The sequence below is a fragment of the Rhinolophus hipposideros genome, assembly GCF_964194185.1.
Source record: "Rhinolophus hipposideros genome assembly, chromosome: 3".
NCBI classification, from domain to species: Eukaryota; Metazoa; Chordata; class Mammalia; order Chiroptera; family Rhinolophidae; genus Rhinolophus; species Rhinolophus hipposideros.
The window spans coordinates 60,354,180-60,372,175 of NC_138049.1; positions in this window are offsets into that span (position 1 = coordinate 60,354,180).

Genomic DNA, 17,996 nt, shown 5'->3' on the forward strand with positions numbered 1-17,996 from the left:
ATTCTTTGCATGTAGCTGCCTGCTTGTCCCAATATCAATTATTAAAGAGACTATCCTTTTGCCATTGTATATTCTTACCTCCTTTCCCATAGATTAATAGATCATACAGACATAGATTTGTTATCAGGGTAACGCTAGCCTTGTAAAATGAGTTTGGAAGTGTACCTTCCAAAGACGAATCTTTATATATTAAGACTAAATTTTGAATAATCTCATTTGATGACATTTCTGTGTAGACTATACTCATCTTCACATAATCCAGTAATCTCATTGCTACTAGATTAAAATCTAGTTTAATGATTTGGGGGCATTTATCTGTATTGTTTCTTTAAACAAAAAAAAATTGTTCAACTCAATCCCATCTTTGTTAATACTAATTTTCTTGGTTTCTATCCATCTTTTAAAGGTATTTTAGAAAATATGATTCTGAGAATCATTTAAAGGACACATATGATCACAATGAGCCAGGTATTGTAGCTGTATGTGAAGGGATTAAGTAGTTTAAAATACATTGTCACAGATTATGGAATCTTCCCCGTTTCTTGACAATCTAAGTCATGATTTCCCAGCTGCAACTTAAAGACTTTTCAAGCAATTTTGCAGACCTAGTCCTGTACACTTCAATTAATATATCCTCTTGGTGTGTGAGGGGTGAGTACCAATTTGTAATGATGATTATGTTAAATACACAAATAAAATTTTTATAAATATGCAAAACAGCTGCATTCATACCCAGCTATTGATGACAAAAATACCTCTGAGAACAGCTTGTATCTATTTCTGCTTAATTGAAAATAAGCAGAAACCAGACTAGGCACAATTACGATGACAGGACATGCTATGCTCTTCAGCTCAAGTTCCTCTTCTGCTTCCATCCCCTTAATGTCTGTGCTCTTCCATCTCCTGCTCGAAGAATCCAATGCCTCCCTATTTCCTACTTTCATTTCACAGGTTTAATGCCTATTAGGTTACTTTGGGATTGACTTATTGTCCTTCACATGAAAGGAATTCAAGTGTGCTCCTAATCCAGCCTTCAAATTTTCAAGCTTTTATCCTTAATTGTGAAATAAGTGTTATAAATTCATAAACAGGTAGCTCACAGATTTGTTAAACTATCCCAATCACAAAATACAGTTAGTTCTGCTATAATACTTGTTTTGAGAACAGAATTTGTTCCAATGTGATTGATATATTAGGGAACAGTTTAAGCATAATGCAAATTTCACATTTGTTGATGTACAATTTCCTCTTCCAGAAACACCAGGTTAACTCAGAAAGCTGCACGCAGTGAATGAGCTACATAAGGATACATAAAATTCAGAAACACACACTCCTCAAACATCTACTGGTTACCTTAGTTCACCATGTGTGCTATGAGTTACACCAACTCACATCTGGTGTTAAAAATTGTGTCCCATTTCTGAGAACCCTCCATCTACTATCTAACAACATCTTACAAGCTATTATTCTTCCATTGCTCACGTCCACAAGTAACTTCCACTTTGTTTTAGTAAAGCGCCACATATATTATAGTATGTACATATTTTTAAAGCAGTTAATATGTGTAGAAATGTGCCACCATTTTAATTAAGTTTCTATTTTTTAAGGTGTGACTGACAAAGTTTTTTGAGTGTTGAGCATCTATGGTTTTTGTTTCATTATTTTGGATAGAGTGATGATTTTTAAGAACGTGTATTTATCATGATAGAAAGACTGCTTGTATGAAACTTCCTCCACTCCCAAGAGTATCTCTTATTTCTCTCGGGAGGATATCTAACAATGCCTTCCTTCTTTGGAAGTATTTTAAGAACTTTTCATCTTTGACTCTTGTTCATGTCAACTTCCTATTACTACCCAAAGACTAGTTTTGTTTGTTTGTTTGTTTTGTTTTTAACTTGAGAACAGATATGAAATATCTTGAACATTATTCTAAAGTGTTTGACTTTTACTGGGAAGGCAAGTGGTATTCTCTGAGAAGTTACAGCTGGAGAAAGGCCAAGGTAGTTATGCAAATAAAGATCAGGCAGGTGAGGGTTTTGTGTAAAAGTTTTTTCCAGGAGACTCTGATTGTGGCTCAACAGCCTGTGAACTCCTGAAGGACAGAGTTTGTCTTATCATCTCTTAAACTTCAATGCTGGACATCCTGCCTGAACTGCAATGGCAGAAAGTGTTTAAAGAACTGAATTCCAACAGTACAAATGTGGATTAGTCTTCAAAATGGTCACCAAGAGACACTTAAAAAGCCTTAATAATGATGTAGATAATCAATTTCTCTACTTAGGCACAAAAGCATTTTGGAAAAAAATGTTTGATGTTGAGACTCGAAACAAAAATGATTTTTAATTTATCCTGACTAGATATTATGTTCTTTGAGCTCCTGTTTTGTGCTTAATTTGGCTGGATGCAGTGGCTTTCCCATCTGAATATGATTGATAATCATTCAATTAATCAGAACATTCCAATTCCTCATAAGAATTCTAAGTGTCTGTTGTGTATAGTTTAATGTCATCACACACTTGGATATTTTTTCCCCAAGAATTTTGGAAACGTTATAATTATTATAGAATAATTATAGAATCCTCTAGGAATGAAAACATGGAAAATTCAATGTTATGCAGTATTAATACAGTTAAAACTAAGAAAAAGAATGAAAAGCGGAAGAAAAGCCATAGGGACTATGGAATCATGAATACAGCTTACTCTAAATGTTGTCTCTGCTGCGTGACTCTGACTTCATTTCAATTAAGTGCATATTACAACTCCCCAGGTGGGTAGCCCATCTGCTCCTCATGGAAGGCAATGCCACCCAAGTTCCTGGCTTTCTTCCCCACCAATTAGTCTCCTAAATGCATTTTATATAAGTGTTGCAGAGCCTTGGATAGGTGTGAAGATTTGAACCTTCTAGAGTGTTACTGAAATCTGGTTTAAGCATATATTGACAAAGGAATGGAGAGAGCAAATATCATTATGGGAATTTAGGAATTTCTATAAACATTGTCCATGTTTATTCCCTAAATGGTTATATGAATTTGAAATAATATTCTTTCACGTTTAAAATAGATGAGTCATCTAAGAAAGAGTCATGTTTAGTAATAATGTCATCCTTTTCTATCCTACGTCTCACTTAAATTAAAATATAAGAGTTCTCTAAATATAGTTTAATGCACATAGTTAAATACCTATAACTAACGATAACCCTGTGGTGTACATTGACCTCTCCCTGTGTTCCACATATTTTCCAGTACTTCTAAGCGATTGCATTTGACCCCAAATGTTTTTTATTGTCTTATAGCATTATTCTGATTGGCAAAAATAAAAACCAAACTAGAATTATTTAGGACAAATGATACAGGAAAAAAGCCTAAGGCAGATAGGCTGTTTTGCATTCAGAAGAAGGCAGTAGAGAGTGACAATTCAAGTAAAATATTGTTGTGAAATACTTGATTGGGGAAATGGAATTTGGGGAAGCTCAGTTTAACACATTAAGATGCTATTATATGTTACAAAAATAGATATCTTGGAGATAGTTTGCCACCTTCGATATATGTACCCTAGTTTCTACCTGAAAGTTCAGTTGTCATGGAATAGACATAACTTAAATCAAAGGCATAATACTATTAAATAATAATCTAACAATTTAAAAAACTAGAACTGAAATTGTAAGCTTTATTACTATCAGAGGGAGTATTAAAGTGAAAGTTAATCAGAAGCCCCCATTAGTAATTATTTCTATTTTAATTTTTCAGAAAATTTATTTTAAGTTACTGTTATAGGTACGTGAGTTCCCCCCCCGCCCCTTATATAACTATGGGACTTATGTTCCAACACTCCCAGTGAATGCCTGAAATCCTGGTTAGTACTGCACTACGTATACTATTTTTTTCTTTTTATATCTTTTCACTTAAAGGAATACTTTATGGCTTCTCTTTGTTATATCTGAATTGCCAGTATCACTACTCCTGTGCTTTGGGGCCATTATTGTTAGAAAAATAAGGGTTACTTGAACATAAGCTCTACAATATCACAATAGTCGATCTGATAGATGGCTACTAGGTGACTAACCATGGGAACTGTATACAGCGTGAATACACTTGACAAAGGGGTGATTCAGGTCCCGAGCACAATGGAGAAAATGGCACAAGATTTCATCATGATACTTAGAATTGCATGAAATTTAAAACTTTTAAATTGTTTATTTCTGGAATTTTCCATTTAATATTTCCAGATCACAGTTGTCTGTGGATAACAGAAACTTCTGAAAGCACAACCACGGATAAGGGGGGACTCAACTGTGCAGGCTAATCTGTTGTCACAAAGGGACCCAATATAGCAGTGATTTGAGAAAGAAAAAGAAAAAAAAAACAATGGAATTATATTTCTTGCCTGTTACAATCCACAGGTAAGCAAGAGTTACCAGTCAGGTAAGCGATTCTGATCCATAAGATCATACAGGAATCAGATTATTTTCTATCCAGCATTCCAAAAGAGGTTGTCCTTGCCTGCATTGTTGAAGCTGGGCACACAAATCCTTGTGTTTCTATCATTAAGAGAGAAATGAGGAGATGAAGCACAATTTCCTTGTTAAAAGGTGTGATCTAGTAGCTGTGTGCAAAATGTCCCATACCTTGCAAGTGAGGCTGAGAAATACAGCATTTTGTTATGCAAAAGAATAAGGGGACAATGGATACTCAGGCAATCTCTCCATGCCTACTTATTAGCTATTTGTCAATTTTAATTTTTACTAATTTAATAATAAAATATTTCCCCACTGATAAAACAGAGAAACTTTTAAAATAAATCATACTAACTTATCTTCTGTTTGAAAATATTTAATAATACACTGTATTTCATTTCCTTTAAACCCTTAAGATCACAAGGCCCTGTAGGCTCTGGCTCTTGCCTGCAACTCCAACACTTTATACGTTCCCTTCCGGACTTCCTATTGTCCATCTACAAAGACCTACTTTCCCTTTTGTGAACAGCCCAGCCCTCCCATTTCTGTTTCTGTTTTTTTTTTTTTCCCTTGTTATTCTTCTGTTAAATGTTTTTTCCCCGTAATTCTATGTATGATTATGTCCTTCTTGTCCTGGAGAGTGAAGCTTAAATATCACTTCTTCAGAGATCCTTTCACTACTCTCCCTGGTTTCTCCATATCTCTTCACCATTTTTAAAATTTACTTTGTAGCACTTATATTTTCAATTATTACCTTGTTCATCTATTTTTTATGTGTTTCCCATCTGATTTCCCCCTAGAATATAAGCTCTAAGAAGGTGCAGATTTTATTTGTTTTGTTTCTGATATAAACAAACTCCTAGAATAGTTATAGTTACTGAAACATCATAAATACTCAAGAAATATTTTTTTTGGAATGAGCAAATGAATATATAATTCTCAACATGTAATTTGTATATACATATAAAATGCTTACGGTATCTGTTTGGAGTGTTCTATTACCAAATAAATGTCTGTCGTTTTCTTAATATCTTATTAAGGATTAAAAACATACTGTAAAAAGTTGAAGTGCCGGCGGCGGGGGGGAAAAAAAAAAGTTGAAGTGCAGTGCAGCCCTTGCTGTATCTGAGATGTAGGCAGCCTCCGGACCCTAGTAAGATTTAGACAAACTGGTCCATGTAAGAATATGCTTAGCTGCAGCATGACTGTATTTTCTGTAAAGATTGTATTACCAATGCATTTTCATTTGCTTTATACCATAGTCATAGAACGCTACTGACTAAATCCTGAACAAACATTCTGAAGTAGAATCAAATATTTGTTGGTCTGTAAACAAAAGACCGACCTGTAATACTGACCAGAAATAAATAGCTACTCCTGAATCATTCTAAATAATTTTCAAATCACAAAAGCAACAAACTATTTTAGGGAAAAAGTAATAAATACAGTCACAACGTCTTAGAAATAACATACATTTCAACATATATTTGCACATGTATTTATAGTTTATAGATTTTTTTAAAAGGGCTGTATTACATTTTACTCTTCATCCTCTGAAGAGTCATATGAAATCATTCATTATAATGACACTCAACATTTGTTTCCTTCTGTGTATCTTTTCAAGTCATATTGATTTAAATTCCGTTTAAGACTACATGCAAAGAAAGGAATAATCACCATGTGGTGATTCAAATGGTCTGTAGGCCTTCTCAGAACTAGTAGAATGAACCAGAAAAGAGTAGCAGAAAGTTTTCTAACATGTAGTCCATTCATCCATTTAACATGAAAAATTATAAGCTTAGAAGATTTCCTTTGATTCATTTCTCAGTTGTCTGAGGCGTGGTAGAATAACAGAATTAACATTCCATAGAACTTTCTGCAACCATCTCCAAATTAAACAGGGTTCCAAAGTAAAATCCTTGGGATAAATAAATAAGAGGATCTCTGTGAATTCTGTGATAATCGCAGAAATGCTGCCTGAGACTCAGTGGTGATTCTATTAAAAACAATACGAACTGCCTTGTTCGTATGATATTATGATATGATAACATTATAATTGTTATTATAATATTATGATATATTATGATGATGACAATATTGTTATTATGATAATATTAATAACAACATGCCAATTTTATAAAAATAGCAATATTTTCATTTTTATATCTTAACACAATGACAAAAATATTTTAATTTACAGCTTCTGAAGGTGGATTCAAATAAGAAAATACTCTTAAAATGTGTTAGTTTCCACTATTAAAAAATATACTTAATTCCAAAAACTGTTCTGCATGCTATTATCACTAGAAAGACCTCTTTTCATGATAAAATAAGTAACTATTGGCCACAATGAAGAGTCTGTTGCCTCAGAGTACCTACCATATCCACAATCACATTCTGAGAAAAACAGTCTCAACTATTCCTTAAGCATAAGCTGTTGTGCCTTTTTTTTTTTTCTGTCCCGCTAGAAATCTTGCTTGTGGCTGATTGGATCTGATCAGATTTTTCACACTGAGAACTTTAACTGTGAAACACAAAGGGAAATTAATGTAAAGAAGTTGACACAGAGAAAAATAAGTCAATGAGTTGAGGGATAATCCGATGCAGTGAAGGACAATATAAGGAAAAGCACAGGCAAAGGCATTACGGATGGAGTCAGTAAGGCCGTGATTATCAAGCTTGAGTACACCTTAGAATCACGTTGGGGAGAGTTTTAAGGTAGAATAGGGTAAAGGGGGTCAAATATATGGTGATGGAAGAACTGACTCTAGGTGATGAACACACAATGTGAGACATAGATGATGTGAGATATATATTTGTACACTTGAAACCTATGTAGGTTTATTGACCATTGTCACCCCAATAAATTTTAATTTAAGCAAGACAAAATCTCAATTTCTAGGATAGATGTACCATATAACAATTAAATCAGAATGTGTGGAATGGGATTCGGTCATCAGTATTTTTTTAAAGCTCCCCAGGTGATTCCAAAGTACAGCTAATACTGAAAATCCCATGGTGGAGCGATGGGGAACCTTACTGAAGGTGGAAGAGGCCAACCACGAAGGCTACTGCTGTATCACTAGATAACTATTCCCTTTTTGGTACAGTTGTATTCTCTGTGAAGCCTGAAAAAGTAACTGCTGTGTAGGTTTTCTGGGTTTCCTTGGTCAGTCAGTCATCCTTATAGTGACAAGAAGTAGGTTGAGTTTGCATATAATCTTTGCAGACTACAACGACTTAAATAATGTGACTATTTTCAACCAAATCTGAACACTATTATTGCATTAAATAAATAAAAGCCAAATAGGGGAACAAGGATTTATTGTTCTTAACCATTTGGCAGGCCCATTATAACTTTTCCAAAAGTAATATGATGGGAGAAAAGATTTAGAAAATATTATTCTTAGAATTGTTAAAAGGTGCTTGCACAAACACTAAATCTAAGATTAAAGTACCAAATAAAATCATACAAGGCATATTTTCCACTAAAAAAAATTCAGAGGTGCACTTTGAAAGTAAAACAAAAAAGCATTTGTGACACAGAAGACTTATGACTCAGAACTTAAACAAAGATGTGAGAAACTGAAAATAATAAAAATAAAAGTTATTTTAAATGTTAATAAATACCTACTGAGTTTACATTGAAGAATTACATGATACCTGATTTGGGATGGATATATATATATATATATATCCATCCCAAATATATATATATATGTATGTATTTGCTAATATTTGAATACCAGATGTAATTTTGTGTGCACCTAAATCCATTCATTCTGCTGTGTGCAGATGGAAGACATACTTTTGTATTTTAATTAAATATAGAATGTGTAGCTAGTCTTTGTGTGTTAAACATTAATGGCAAGAGTATGACTTAAGTGCATATTTATTTTTGTAATAAATGTAGACGTTAGGACTGGAGTTGTATGTTGACATCATAAATGGATTTTTTCTTAAGTTTTATTAATGTTTTTTCAACCTGTTTTTTATTTTCGCAAGAAATTATGCTGCCACTTGCATAAACTGGTCAGATTTTCAACTTAGGTAAAGATAAACATATTAATGGTGCATCAATGTTAAGGGGAAAAAAATGCTATTTATTACAAAAAATAGACCAATAGTGACTGCTGAAATCTTAACACAAGTGCATTTATTTCTTCTTGCTTTACTTTTAATTCCATCATAGCTTTGAACCACTTTTAATATTTGTTTTCTTCCTCACTCTTAATATTGTGAGAAAGAAATGAAGTATTCCAGATGTGCTTAAAATGCTAGTGACATACATTTTTCTCTCCTACTGACTTCTGCTTTACTTTCTAGGTTAGTTATAAAATTGCATAAATAGAAGTGCTTAGAAAACAAATCTGTGTATAATGATGGTATAATCATTAACAATGTTACTAGTGCCTTTACTACTTTATTTTATTGCAAAAATACATATCATAAAAAATTCTGGAATGTTTTCAGAGCGTATTTAATATATGGCTAAAATTTCATTCTACTTTAAAATAAAAATATGTTGAAAGTAGCAAAATCTCTTACTTTTAGGACCATAATATATTTCACATACTCCCAAAATAAGCAAATAATTGCAACCAAACAGAATTTGGTGGTGTTGGGGGTCACATAGTAGAATACAACCACTAACAAATGAATTTATTTGAATTTAAAAAATTGAATTACATAACTACACTGAAAAAGGTGGAAGAAGATTAGAACAAACCTAACTGACTTTGGAAACAATATCTTGACGGGATGGCCTAAGGCTGAAGAGAAAACAAACAAAAAGCTTCACATATGCTGAACTATAGTTTGTGAATGCAATTCTGCTGCCTTGGAGAGACAGAAATTTTAGTTCCTGAACTTCAATCTGTTCATAAATATAAAAAAAATACTTTGATAAGCATGTTTACTGTCTACAAAACAATATGACTCTGATCTTCATAGAATATTGGAGGTTTTCACTGTTTATTTGGAAAGCCATTTTTTTAAACCAAAATAAATTGTGTCTGAAGTTCTAATAATTCCTGAGAAAGGAACATAATTGCCTCTATGTAATAAACAAATTAGTCATCAGACAGTCATTATGATCTTTTCAAGTTATTCAGAAAATAGATTATTATGAAAATGACCGGATCAAATTCCAACATGCTATTAATCTTAAGATAGAAGAAAACCCAAATATCCTTCATCATGGTCTAATTGTTTCCTTGATGTTAGAAGTGGCTGAAGTTAGGCACTTTAGAAAAAAAAATTAATTGTCTCACTCTTCTGGAAAGAAACTTTTAGATTACTGAAGGCACGATTGTCTATATGACTCAACAAGAATGCCTTTTATAAGCACTTGGAAAAGTATATTATCTGAAAGTCACTTACTTAGCATCTAGATATTTTAGTGAAAACCTTGTATTCTTCTCAAGAGAAGCATTTAACTTATTCTGAAATGGACACTAAGTAACCAGGTATTCTTAATATTGGATTAAGACAGATTAGTGAGTAAAGAGTTTGCTTTTGAAGTTCTTGTTAAAAGTTTTATTATTTCCATTATAGTATAGACTTCTGAATCTTGTAGACCATGTATTTCTAGGCATGATGACATTTATCATTTCCTTTTCTGACAGGATCCTGATATATGAAAATGTGATTATATTATGACAGCATCTTCCCCCTAACACTAACTAGCAAATTTGACTTTTTTTTTTTAAGTATCTGAAATGACAAGTGATTTTAGACTGAACCAAGTGTAATTTATTCTTGGGAATTTTTCCCCCTAATGCATGATACATCAGATAAATTATTATTCAAAAAAGAAGAAAAGAAAAGCATAATTAAACAATGCCCATATGTCAATACTATGCTATATACTTTCAAATCTTACTTAATATGTTCCCTGATAACTAATATATTAATCTCCCATAAACATTTCTTGGGTATTCTAATTTACTGATGGAGAAAAATATTTTGAATTTGGATTTTGACAGTTTTTGAAATTTTTAATTTCTAGTATATATTTCCAATTGTTCCTTTAAAATTTCCTTTAAAATTTGTGTGTATTGATGAAGTCATCAATTTCTAGTTCAATTGCTGTGGGATGGTTTCAGTTATTCATTCAAACCAAAAAACTTTCTAAGTTTTGGAGCTTAGCATGGTTAGTTTAGATTACTTTATAGATCAGTTATGCTTCTCTTTAGCTGGGTTAAATATGATTGAGAGTGCTTTGAGAGACAAAATCTACCAAAATCACACAAGAAGAAATAGTAATTATGAATAAGTATATACCTGTTAAAGAAAATAAACCAATAATCAACAATCTTTCAAAACAGAAGGACCTAGGCCCAGATTGGTTCCCTGGTGAGTTCTACCAAAAAATTAAAAAAAGAAATTATGCCAATTCTCTACAGAGTATAGTAACAGAGGGAATACCTTCTAATTCATTATATGAGGACAGCATTTTACTAATACCAAAACCAGACAAAGACATTTACAAGGAAAGAAAACTACAGACCAATGTCTGTCATAAACACAGATGCAAAAATCCTTGAAAATATCAGCAAATCAGATTTTTAAAAGTATAAAAAAGGATTATAAATCACAGCCAAGTAGGATTTATCCCAGATATAAAAGGCTGATTCAACATTCAACAATTAATTAATGTAACCCATCATATCAAGAGACAAAAAAAGACAGCTGGACTTCATTAAAATTTAAAACTTCTGCTCTGGGAAAGGCAATATGAAGAGGATAAGAAGACAAGCCACAGCCTGGGAGAAAATGTTTGCAAAAGACACATCTGGTAAAGAACTGTTATCCAAAATATACGAAGAACTCTTGAAATGCAATGAAAAGAAAATAACAATCCAATTTAAAAATGGTCCAAAGATCTGAACAGACATCTTACCAAAGAAGATGTAGAGATGACAAATAAGTATATGAAAAGATGCTCTACATCGTATGTCATCAGGAAAATGAAAAATAAAACAATGAGATACCACTTCAGACCTATCAGAATGGCCAAAATCTGGAACACTGACAACATCCTATGCAGGTGATGATGCGGAGCAATAGGAACTCCCATTCATTGTGGGTGGGAATACCAAACTGTACAGCCTCTTTGGAAGACACTTTGCTTTCTCACAATATTAATCATATGTTTGCCACAAATCCAGCAATCACATTTCTTGGTATTTACTCAAAGGAGTTGAAGCTTATGTCTATACAAAAATATGTACATGGATGTTAAGCACAGTTCTATCCATAATTGCCAAATCTTGGAAGCAGTCAAGATATCCTGCAGTAGATAAATGAATAAAAAAACTGATACATCTAGACAATGGAATATTATTCAGCACTGAAAAGAGCTATCAAAATATGACAAGATTAAAGGAACCTTATAGGCATATTACAAAGTGAAAGAAATCAATCTGAAAAGATTACATACTGTCTGATTCTAAGTGTATGACATTCTGGAAAAGGCAAAACTACAGATGATTTAATAAGACAGTAAAAAGATCAGTGGTTGTCAGGGGTTAGGGAAGAGAGAGGGATGAATAGGCAGATCTCAGAGGATGTTTAGGGTAGTGAAACCATGTGAATGAATGTAATGGTGGATACGTGTCATTATACATTTGTCCAAACCCATAGAACATACAACTACAGGAGTGAACTATAATGTAAACTATGGACTTTGGGACTTTGGGGGGTTATGATGTGTCAATGTAAGTTTATTAATTATTTCACTCTAGTGAAATATGTTGATAAGGGGGGGCAGGGAAGCTATGCATGTGTGAGGCAGGGAATAAATGGGAAATATCTTCATCTTCCTCTCAGATTTTACTCTACAAAATTAAACTCTTTAAAAAGTTATTGAGATATTAATATAACATTTTCTGAATGCTTAATGTTTGTTGAATTGATTACTGCAGTGCTTGGAATGAAGTAAGCAATATATATTACTTGACTTTAGATTCATGGTACAACTGGGTATGGGAACAAAAATACCAACATATGCAACAAACAGAGGCAAATATTCACCCACATACTCACACAGACAAGCAAACACATGGACATAGCCATAATCTGCATTATATGAGTCTTTATATGAACAAGAACAAGCATATATAAACCGGAGAGTCTCAGAAAGGTGTATTAGTTTGTCAGGACTTCCATAATAAAATAACACTGGCTGGGTGGCTTCAACACAATACATTAATTTTTCTCACTGTGCTGATGGCTAGAAATTCAAAATCTTAATGTCAGCAGGCTTCTCTCTTTGGCTTGCAGAGCCCTCTTTGCTGCGCCCTCACCTAGTCTTTCCTCTGTGTGGTGTCTCTGTGTGTGTCCCAGTATCTCTTCTTCTATCAACATCAGTAAGATTGCATTAGGACTCCTAAGACCCTCAGTTTAGCTTAGTCCCCTTTTTAAAGGCTCTATCTTCAAATACAGCCACATTTTTAGGTAGGGGGTCATGACTTCAACTTATGAATTGAGGGATGGCAATGAAGTCCGTAACAGAAGTGATGAATAAATAGTTTACTGTGAGCTATTTTTGTATTGGATATTTCCATTAAAAAAATCATAATGGTACATTTCATAGATTTTTCCATGCAATCTCAACCTCCACATTTCATTCTAGAGACATTAGTCAGAAACAAGTCAGGAAAGCCTTCATAGAATATAACATTAGATACAGACTTTGGTGTTAAGTGTGCCTGCAGTATAAAATTGCAATGTATTTTGAAGTTTTAAAGTTACCTTCTCAATTTTGTCTTTATGCTATACTGACACATATCTGAGAGTGAATTATTTTTATCATTAATTTTTTATGAATACACACAAATATTACATACTGATAAAAATATTGCTTTTTATGTTGAATTGTGAATTTCTTTTAGCTTGAGCTCTTAATTTCTTGGTAATTTCCACAAAGTTAAATATGAAAAGAGACTTTTTAATCAATGTCATTGGGAATATACATGTTTTTCAAAACCTAGTTTTATATTTACTAATTTTTATTCTCTGCCCAAATGAAATGTGTAAGTAATTCTGGTGACAATCATTAGAAAATGAAAGCTTATTGGTAATATCTCTTAGTAAAAGTAGCTTCGATGTTTCTCTTATTAAATCATCTGTATATGTATATTATATAACACTCAGAAGAAAAAACATTGCGATGCTTCTCATTTTAGTAGAGACTCTTTACATTATTAAAAAACACATTTTTATACTGTCTATAGATGGAAAGTTATTTACTGCTGTTTATTTTATCTTTCTCTTAACTTAAGGTACTTAAATTTCTAAGTTGTAAGTTTCTTTTAAAATTCCTAAAATAAATATTAGATCTTTTTTTTAAAGAGTCATGGTGTTGCACCTTCCAGGGGATGTCTTGTTTCAAAGAACCTCCATAACGTAAAATAGTACTTTAATAACTGATGGCCAATGGGATTAATGCAAATGCATCCAAGCATTTTCTTAATTACTGACTAAATAGACAACTAAATCCAACAGTGGCCTACTCTGTGCTTTAAAAGTACCTTTTAGTCAGAATTCTTCAGAGAATAGGAAAATTAATCAAACTAATAAGATATTTATTTTATATATTACTAAGATTTTGATTTTCCATAAAAGTTTAATAATTCTTTGCCATCTAAATTTATACTTTATTCATCACAAGGCACATGTAGCTGATGCTGCAAATTTAATTAATTTTCTTACCTGAACTACTATTTTTATAATTATTTTTTTAATGAAAGACTTGTGATTACTATGTTCTAAATGATGTCCTCATTAATTTCATGCAGGCCAACACCTAAGAAAGTCTTTACAGACAACATCAAATAATTTGGTTGAATAATTTGGCTTAAAATGTTGTTGGAAGTGGACTCTGTGTTGAAATAAGGAAAAGTTTTCCACCCACTTTCCCTTCTCCCTAAGCAGCCTTTGTGTGTGGTGCTCATTAGACAGTTTTAGCATGTGATCCAATAGGCCAGTAGAGTTTGGTCATATAGTAAGAGGAACAAATAGGTAGAGATAAGGCTAAATTGGAGGGAAAGGATACAGAGTAGGAATGTCAGCCTGACAGAGGAGTGCATGGCTCTCCAGAGGATGAGAGATCAGTGTGCAAAGGTGGGTAGAAGGGAATAAAAACAAAACAAAACATAAATAAAACCTGTACACTTAGGAAAGGAGGTAATGAGCATACTTTAATGCTTCTGACAAAACGCATGTGCAGATCAATCAGGATAGTAAATTTGCATGAGATGCTGGCTTTACCTCAAAAATCAACCCTAGAGAAACACAGAACAAGAACACATATACTGAGAGAAGTCATAAAATCTTTGAGAAACCTGACAGGATCAAAAGCTGTCTTGGATTGAAATGATGGGTTACAGTCTAGGACAGGGGTGGCCAGAAGGCAGTGGCAGAGCAGGTTGAGAAGAAGTTATAAGTACTTTTTTCTTACAACATTGCCTGGGCAAAATTGTTTCCTCCTTCTTCTCCATATAAATCAACAATTACAGTCAAGACCACTAGTGAGCAGGAGGTTGTTGCAATAACTTTAGGGCAGCACAAAAGCCCCACTGCATTGAGAATCTAGTGATAAGAGATGCAGTTTATCCATGTGTTCTCATCCTACCCTTCAGAGCTGATGGGTTGCTTCTTGCTTTACTGCTTATTTCTCAAAATGTTAAAGGCAAACCCTTGACCACGGTGTCTGCTGCGAGCTAACCCAGCAAATAGAGTTGTCTAAAATTTTGGTGCCTGACTTCTGTGCCCTGGAGGTAATTCACTTCCTCTTAAGCTCCTGAGAAATGACAGAGAATAGTCTGGCTTTCACCAGTTTCTAGTGTATACCACCAGACAAGATAACCTTTGACCCAGGGAAAAGGAAAGCACAGGGCAATTAATCATACCACAAGTTACAAATCCCCCATAAAAGAAAAACAAAAAAGAACATGTATCAAAGATAAAAAGAGAACTATAATTGGATTCAACAATGACAACCACAACAAAACTAAGATTCAATAAGATTTCGCCTACGGAGCACACATTAAAACAAAAACAGAAACAAAAAAGTTTGAGAATAAATAGATGAAAAAGTATATACCAGGGGAAAGAAATCTGGTACATAAATTTAATATCTGAAAGATATAACTGAAGAAAGAAGTATATGAGACAAAAGTGGGTGTTCTATACTGGTGAGATTAAAAAGAGTTGAAATAACCATCATAAAATCCATCTATTAAACACTTGAGACTCTAAATTTATAAAGTTATAACTGACAATGTGATGGATTGACTCACTGTATAGAACAGAAATAAAATCAGATTCATTCCTAAAACCGTACGGAAAATTGGACACCTGATAGATTAAAGATCTAAATGGGAAAGGTAAAACTATAAAGTCAATGGAAAATGACTTTTTAAACGTTTTAAAACAAATCCCAAAACAAATTATAAGGCATTATATTTATGTATCTGACTAACCAAAATGAAGGATTTCTACCCAACAAATTATACCATATGCTTCCTTCCAAAGTAAATGGGCAGATAACAATTTCCTCTACAAACCTATTTACAACGTCTAAAATTGATGAGTCATTAACATCTATCATATACATATACCATCAAAGTAACAATAAGAAGACAGGAACTCATCAGAAAAATACATATAATGAACAGAAGCAGTTAAAAGAAATGAAAGCCTAAACATTTAATAAACATATGGAGAGTTGTACAAACAAAACACATTATCAATTAGAAAAAATGGAAGTAAAATGAGCTATCAACTAAATCCATCAGATTGACAAATATAAGAAATCTGGATCATGTGAAGTGTTTCTAGAATGTGGAGATCTAGGAACTCTCATGATTGTAACAAAGTCTGTAAACTAGCAATGCCATTTTGGAAAGCAATCTGGCAGTACTTAATCAAATAGTGTATGCATACTCCATGACTAAAGAATTTCACTCCTGGGCATAAATAAATCCCAGAGAAATGAACATTCAATTCAATGAGGAACCATGCATAAGGATTTCATACAGTGATTTTGTTGTGATTGATGGTATTTGGGCAATTTAGGTGTTTATCGCTGGGTGATTATATGTACTAATGGTGATATAAAGAAATATTGATGATATATTACTGAGCATAAAAAGCTAAGAATGAGAATAAGATATGTAATACAGTACTGTTTACCTAAATTAAAAATTCATGTATGTAAATACCAATAATTTTTTTTCAAAAAAACATACTCGTTAAACATGTTAGATTGGTGGCAGTGACCTAGGGAGTTTTGGATGGGTATATAGAATGAGGATGCAGTGCGTTGGATAAATAAATAAAACGAGACCTTGTTGGGACAAAAGGGTTTTTAATGAGAAACTATGATTAATTAAACCATTATCTGCACCTGAGAGTCAAACAAACAAACAAACAAAAAATAGAAATTTATAACAGATTAAGAAAAAAAAACAAGAGGATGATATAAAAACTAAGTAAGTGTGTAGAGGTTTTAACTCTTAAGAAAGTTGTATTATCTACATTGGTCTTATCCAAAAGACCAATTAGAAAAAGTCTTATCCACACAATTAAATTTAACAGCAACCATGTATAGTATTGTTATTGATGTTATAAACATTGTTTTTATCTCCTCAGATATAGTTTCTTGTCATCATGTAAATATGACAACGAAGTAGTATACTTATCTTCCATTCTTATTATTTTAATCACATTAAAATAGACTTTCAGCTATTTTCTGTAATTGAAGTTCATTTTATATTAATATATTTATAATGCAAATTTAAGAATATATTCCAGAAATAACCAAGACTAGAAAATTAACATCTTTAAAATATTCATTAGAGGAATTTGATTTCAAGAAGTTTTCAACGAATAGATCAATCATAAAAAAGTCTCACTTTTTTGTTTTTAATAACTTTTTAAAAATCCATCTATCAGCAAATATAGCATTGTAATTAATTCTAAGAACATTGTAATTTACAGACTCAAATTCTATATCTTGTATCCCAATTTAAAAATCTAATATACCAATTTATATTAATGAAGATTCTGGGAACTAAAATATATCCTCATGCTTGTTATATATAAAGCATTGACATTTTGGTCTCTGTATTCATCTGAGTTTTAAAATGGCTTCCAAAAGACAAATCATTCAATTTCCATTGTCATGAGAAATGCTTTTCTTAATTCCTATTTTGGATAATCTTTTTTTTTTTAATTTTGGGGGGTGACAATTGTTAGTGAAATTACATAGATTTCAGGTGTACAATTCTGTATTACATCATCTATAAATCCCACGTGTGTTCACCACCCAGTGTCAGTTCTCCTTCCATCACCATATATTTGATCTCCTTTACCCTCATCTACCATGCCCCTCCCCCCTTACCCTCTGGTAACCACTAAACTATTGTCTGTGTCTATGAGTTCTTGTTTCTCATTTGTTTGTCTTGTTCTTTTGTTGTTTTTGGTTTATATACCACATATCAGTGAAATCATAGGGTTCTCTGCTTTTTCTGTC